Here is a 6708-nt window from a genome sequence, read left to right on the forward strand (position 1 = left end):
GCTTAAATTATCATACTAAATATGAGAAAACAGGTGCAAGCATATTGTTGTTGACTCTACATTGTATCCCAAAGAGTTTCTATTGGATTGCTTCGTTCTTCTCTCTGCCTTAATAGCTAAAGCTCCCCCCTCATAAAGTTCCTGCCTTGTAAAACTTTGCAAACAAAAGTAGAATCACTCCACCTTTGTTTATCTCTCAATAATTAAGATAGATAGCTAACTTACACATTTCCAGAATTTTCATTTTCTAATTTTGCAGCCCCCAAAAAAAGATGTCTTGATTTTATCAAAAGCTTACCTGCCATTAGTATTAAAATTCTTAGTATATACACCATTAGCATTGATACAAATTAATTTAAGAGTAGCCTTGTTTTAAAAAGGCCATAAAGCTCAAATATCACCAGCAACCAAATAAATGAAATCATTGCTCAATACTAACAGTAAAATTCTCATTAATCTAGTGCAATATAGAACAAATGCAGATTTTATAAAAATATCCTATAATACTCATACAATACATCTTACTCCCATATTCATGTGCTAAATGGTTTTGCTTTAATATATAACATAATAAGGATTTGTGTCAATACTAATATGCTACAAACCTAATGTAGATTTTGCTCTCATATGTTTTGTGCCTTAGTGACAAAATTCACAAAAGTCCCATCCAGTAGTTTAGGCTATTATTTCCCTGTTTTGAAAAACAGAATTGATATTTATTGAAAAAGGAATGAAATAAAAAAATAATTAAAAATCACAAAATGAAGAACCAAAAATCAAGAACATAGAGGGAGATTGTTGGAAGCATAATTAATAAACCTAGCATGAATTGTGAAGAGTCAATTGGTAAGATTTTAGACTCGATTAGAAAGGAATCAACTCTAAAAGTTGAAGCTCACCAAACTCTCTTGCATTGTTTTTGTACTTCCTGAGGTAGCTATACCAAGGGTTTTACTGGATGAGAAACTAATAGACCAAACAAATTGGCCCGTATTTCAACCATCAATAACACACACAAAATGACAAAAATCTAAATAGATTAAAATGGAAGATGGCAAAAGAAATTAACAATTTATTTATAACTGCCGAAAATGTTACAGGATTTCCAAACTGCTAAAGTTTGTCAAAGTTAACAAATTTTATATACCTAATGGATACCCTTACTTGGTTCTTCATCTCAAACACTTATAAAATTAATGTATTCAGTTTAGGCAGAGAAATGTTAATGAAAAGCCCACATTGAATTATGTATTTGTATGATTCTAATTCATAAAGTCTATAACTTATCTAAAATTTTTCAATCCAATCAAAGAATTAAACAAAGATGTAAAAAAATCAGGGAGAGATTATAGGCACTGGTTGGGCACATCCTCAAAAGTATGCTACAAACATGGATGGAACTCTTTCCCACAAGAATTCGATATATTTTGGGAAAAAAAAATAGCCTTTTACCTTCCACAGCCTTAGGGTGTTTATCTTTAGAAGCAGCAGCCACAATGATACCTTCCACAGGCTCTTTTTCTAACAAAGACAGCACCACCTTAACAAAAAACAGTTCCCATGAATCAAAATTCCTAAGCAAATATAAATATCCCCATAAGCAGAGCACTCAACAATAGGAGTATAGGACTGCTATATTAATAGGAAATATTTTCCTTAAAGTGAAAGCTTATATGTAAAAATTCAGTGAACCCTTCACATTGAAGTTAAGATTTAAAATAACTTTCAGTAAGGATGGAAAGTTTTCTATTAGATTTTTTACCTTGTACTTCCTAAGTGATGGAAAGTTTGGTTTAGGCATTTTTACAAACACTTTGGGGAGCAAATAACACAGTCACCAACCAAAATCTTCAACTTGTAGTACAAGTTTAAACAAAATACAAATATATAAATAGTTACTAAGTCTAACCACTGTAATTTATCACACACACACAATGAAGTATACAAAAAATTTCCAATACCAAGAGCAATATAAACAAAGAGAAAGTAAGAAAAACACAGAAAGGACACTTACAATGTGGTTCAAGTGGGCGTGAGAGTATGCAAACTTATGCAGGTTTTGTGGCCTGCAATTGACAGATCCTTCACCAATAACTTTGTTTTATATTCATAACACTCTCAGCTTTGCAACTCAATCGAGGAGAGCAAACCACTATCTAAAAAATACACATAATTTAGTAAATTGACACAAAATTAAAATAGAAAGGAAGGAAAAATCCACATTAAACAGAGGCCCAAGGACAGTAAATAAATAAAATTTACTAAAATTAACAACAATTTATAGCATAATAACATATTACCAGTAAATTTTATTTATTTCAATCAACCTAAACAAAAAGACCAATAAAATTATGGTATATAACACCAATAACCTAGAGGTCAGAGGTCAGTTCGTGTTTTGTGTTCTTCAGGGAAAAGATTGAGAGGTTGAGAGAGAGTTGAAGAAGAAGCAGATACTTCGATTTTGCACGGGTTCAACCTTAATCAAAACCAATTATCCAAATACCTAAATTAAAGAAAATCAAACCAAATCCAAATACCTAAATCTAAGATAACAAAAATTAAAATACCTGCACTGGTAGCGACTTTGGCGGTATATGACGGTGGTGGGAGGGTGGCACTTTTTGGCACTGAACGAGTGTGAGAGTGCCCATGGGATATGGTTTAGGGGTTTTGCGAATTGAGAGAGGCATAGGCTAGAGAGAACGGCAAAAGAGAAGAAACGGTATAAAACCTAAAATAAAAAAGAAAAATAAAATAGTGGTAGAAGGCAGAGCATCGAGTTCAGGTTTTAAAAAGGTTTTAATATTATTTATTATTTTTTTAATATTGTGTTGACGTGAAAAATTGTGGGAGGTTAAGTTTCAGTTTTACATATTCAGGTTTTAAAAAAGTTTTATTATTATTTATTTATTTTTTAATATTATGCTGACGTGAAAAATTATGGAAGTTTCAGAAGTTTCGGTTTTATATATATATATATATATATATATACTAGTTATAAGCCCGTGTGTTGCATGGTTTTATGAAAAAGCTTATCAAATAAATATATAAATAATTATATATTTTAATAGATTTAATAAAGATAAAAGAAGAAATTATCAAGTGTAAATAATTATCTCACTAAAATAAGGGGTAAGATTTCTTCCTAAAACTAAATTAAATTGATAATTCCAAATTGAATTTTAAATTGATAATTATTTAAAAAAAGTACTAAACAATTGATAAATCTAAAATTAATATAATCTTGATAATATTATAAATTAAAATTAAAGTTGATAATTCAAGAATACACATGTAGAACATCTTGATAATTTGATGTAACATAAAAATTAAATAAGAAAATTGTTAAAATTAATCTATTAATTCTAACTGTAGGGTCAGTTTTTGTAGCCCAAGCCCAAAGGATATGGGTTAAAGGCTAAACGAACCTAGAACAATGAATTTGTAGAGAGTGGGTGAAAGAGCTGGGCTGGTTATGAAGCACAGAATAGTTGGCTAGGTTACGTGTAGTGATGATAATATGAACTAATGCTCAGATAACTCCATGAATGAATGTCCGAAGAGGTGTTTTATTGAGTGAACAGTGATTACAACATTCAGAGCTACAGTAGAGCTTTTCTCCCTCTTTCTCTCTCTTTTTTCCGATCCTTCATTACCAGGGACCCTTCTTCTTTATATAGCATCCCTTCCTATCATCTCCATCGTCCACCTGTTCTTCATCCGCACATCTACTCAAGTGCATGTCACGTCATGTGTCTACTTTAGTTCTTTGTGAGTGGCGGTAGCTGAGGTTGCACTGTTCAGGGGTCTTCTCCACATAAATGCGGCCAGAAAAGCTGTTGCAGAACATTAAATGCGGTGGTAGCAGCTTTTCCTTTAGATATTTTTTAGTTCTGATCATCTCCGAATCCACCCAGGACCTATCATTACCGTTGGGATTGTTCGGAAGATTAGTCGAACCTTCCACACGTTCGTTTGATCAAGGCTCTTCGTAGCCGAGGAGCAAGACGTCTTCGGACCAGTGGTGACCTCTTCGGACGACACTTCCCCTCTACTTCTGGGCTTCCTGCTTTAGATGGGCCGCCCCAACCACCTATTGATCCTCGGAAAAACAATAGTCCTTAACAGGGGGTTCCGGGCCCATTAAGTAGCTTTGGGCTTTTCCCCCCCCCACAATAGCCCCTCAAAATCTTAATTTTTTCCTCGCATCCGAAGGGAAAAAATGGGATTTTGACTTGTTACGGGGTAAAAGCTTGGAAATAGACAAAAGTTCGGCCTGGCACGCGTGTAGGCATAGATGCGCGCGTTCCATCATTACTGCCGTTGTTTTTCGGATTCCTGAAGCGCTACATTAATTACGCCAGGGGCGCCTTTTCCTTTGCATCCAACGGTAGGCTATTGATCCAACGGACGGGGTTCTTCCTCGGGATTTTGGCAAAATAACTTCTGCCCTTTCGTTTGACCTCGTATAAAATCCCAGAGGTAGACATTTCTCCTTTCTTTGCAACTCTCAGATCATTCCATAAGAACAAGTACACGAACGCTCCGGGCTCTTCCAATCGCCACTTTCAATCCCTCCCTGAGTTCTCAAGAATCCTCCTGCGAGTTCAGAGATCGGTCTCTAACCCAGTCCCTGTAAGTTTTCATCATCTCAATCNTTTTTTTTTCTTTTTTTTTTTAATAATAATAATATGATAGTTGGAGAAGAGAGATTTGAACTTAAAAAATAAAAAATAAATTGATTGTTGGAGAAGAGAAATTTGAATTCTGAATGTTTCTATTAGAAACACTAGGACATCTTGCTCTTATAAATAAATGACAGTGTTTTTTTTTTTTAATTAAAATTAAAAAATTCTTAATGGGAGTCTTGTATGAAAAACCTATTTTTAGTATAAAAGTAAGTAATGTGCGTACTGGTTAATTAAAAGGACTTAGCTTAGGTCTAGTATCTCAAGTGTTGGATCCATTGTGATGGCAACCAGTGACTAAAAGTGAACACATATCATCTTAACGAATCCAGTGCACTAGAGTATTAGACCAAATCTTTGCCATATTTAAAAAGCGAGAAAATTGCTATAAACACAAACTATTTTACAACATTTTTATAAACTGTTGATGTGACAAATTATTACTGGTTCTTATATGAATTCACCATGTAATATCACATTTTTACTTACCAATAATTATTTAGGACATCAACAATTTTGTAAAAAGTTTGTGGCTTTAGCATTTTCCTTATAAAAAGCCAGTGACACCCCTCTAAGTCACTTTATATGCGGTTGCGCTGCACCAAGAGAATTTCATAAGAAAAGATGCTTTTGACAATCTAGGATTAATTTTTATTCCTTTGTTGATTTCATATTGTATAACAAGTATTCTAAATTTCTTATCCCTCCTTTCAGTTTCTTTTGAATGATTATAATCTAAAGTAACATTTTTTTTTGTAAACAACAGTGACTGCTATCGTGGACATTAAGCAAACTTCAAGAATCTCTAGAGACGACTGGCAAGGAGATCCATGTTCCCCCAATAAATATTCATGGAGTGGTTTGACTTGCAGTTCAGATGATACTCCCAGGATCATTTCACTGTGAGTGCATTTTCAACACATGTGAACCAATGGAAGTTCAATGGATATGTTTGTTTTCTATATATCAAAATAAATATATTTATTTTTTAAAGAATAAATATCGAGTACGAATCCATTAGAAATTTAGAATAGCTGGACCATCACAAAACTGCTAGTAGTTTTAAAGATGCGCCGTTCAAGATAACAAGATGGAATTGATCACATTTCAAATGATTTGTAAACTATGAGCGTCGGTTTCAATCTAAATATCTAATGGAATTGGATGAACCCAAATGTTTTGCATGTTACTGAATTGAAAATTGCACTATTAAAGTTTTCAATTATTGATTTTGCCTACTAAAATTTAAAAAGATAAAATGTTATTTTGATTCTTAAACTTTACTAGAAATTTGTTTTCTATCCTTAAATTTTAGAATTTTCGTTTTTTGTCCATAAACTATTAAATTTTTTTTTTGGTCCTTTAACAATAAAAAATGAATTACTTTCTGTTCTTAAACTTTATCAAAAGTTTTCTTTTCGACCCTAAACTATTGAATTTTTTTTTTTTCCCATTTTTCATCTCTATTTTTGTTTCTAAACTATTGAAAATGATATTTAGAAAGTTTAAGGAAAAAAAAAAAACTTTATTGATCAAGATGGACTCAAATAATATTTTATCCTTAAAAAGAAACTTTGACTATAACCACTAACTTTATAGGATATTTTGATTTTAGTCTTTGCAGTTGTATTTGTTAATGGGATTGAGATCGGGTTTAAGAACTAGGGCATTGTATGTGATGCAATTGTAATCAATAAATGAGATTGAGAGTTGAAAAATATAACTTTCATTCAACCATTAAATTAAAATATTAAAAATAAGTTAAAAAGTTAAGTAAAAAAAAAAAAAAAAAATTGTGAGAGAAAAGAGGGTAATTGCATCATATCAATCTTGTTAACGTGTGGTGCTAAATGCCAAATAAGTAGTCAATTTGGTCCATTTAAAACGTGTTGCATCACTTCAAAATACAGTTCATTAAATAAAAAAATGATTAAAAAGAATAAAATCAAATCTCTCTCTCTCTCTCTCTCTCTCTCTCTCTCTCTCTCTCTCTCTCTCTCTCTCTCTCTCTCTCTCT

At 32.4% G+C, this 6708-nt stretch overlaps 1 long non-coding RNA gene across 1 annotated transcript; it reads right to left on the bottom strand.

The window, feature by feature from the left end:
• LOC136070431 (uncharacterized) lies at positions 1–2656 on the bottom strand. The gene is made up of 4 exons (XR_010631666.1): positions 2571–2656; positions 2015–2156; positions 1453–1540; positions 1–298 (listed from the first exon to the last, which is right to left on the bottom strand). It is a non-coding gene; the product is annotated as an uncharacterized LOC136070431 (long non-coding RNA).
• Between the last annotated feature and the right edge of the window lie 4052 nt (positions 2657–6708).

The sequence above is a fragment of the Quercus suber genome, unplaced genomic scaffold (genome assembly GCF_002906115.3).
Source record: "Quercus suber isolate HL8 unplaced genomic scaffold, Cork oak 2.0 scaffold_234, whole genome shotgun sequence".
In the NCBI taxonomy this organism is placed as follows: domain Eukaryota; kingdom Viridiplantae; phylum Streptophyta; class Magnoliopsida; order Fagales; family Fagaceae; genus Quercus; species Quercus suber.